Here is a 261-nt window from a genome sequence, read left to right as displayed (position 1 = left end):
CTTTTTTTCTAAGAAGAGGAAATACGTTGACAGAGATTAAGAGAAAGCAGGAAATTCAGAAAGTCGATGAGTAAGGCAGAGATAAAGAATGAGAGAGAAAAACGAGAAAAAAGTGAAAGAAACGAAAAAGTAGATAAAAATGAGTATGACATAAAAACCCAAGGCCCAAAAATGGGGAAAAACAGACGAACGAAAAAATGGTAATATTACCAGAAAACCAGACAAATATTAGTACTTGAATAAAGAAGAAAAATCATACCA

The sequence above is a fragment of the Penaeus monodon genome, chromosome 27 (assembly GCF_015228065.2).
Source record: "Penaeus monodon isolate SGIC_2016 chromosome 27, NSTDA_Pmon_1, whole genome shotgun sequence".
Taxonomy (NCBI): Eukaryota; Metazoa; Arthropoda; class Malacostraca; order Decapoda; family Penaeidae; genus Penaeus; species Penaeus monodon.
This window is presented reverse-complemented; position numbering follows the sequence as displayed.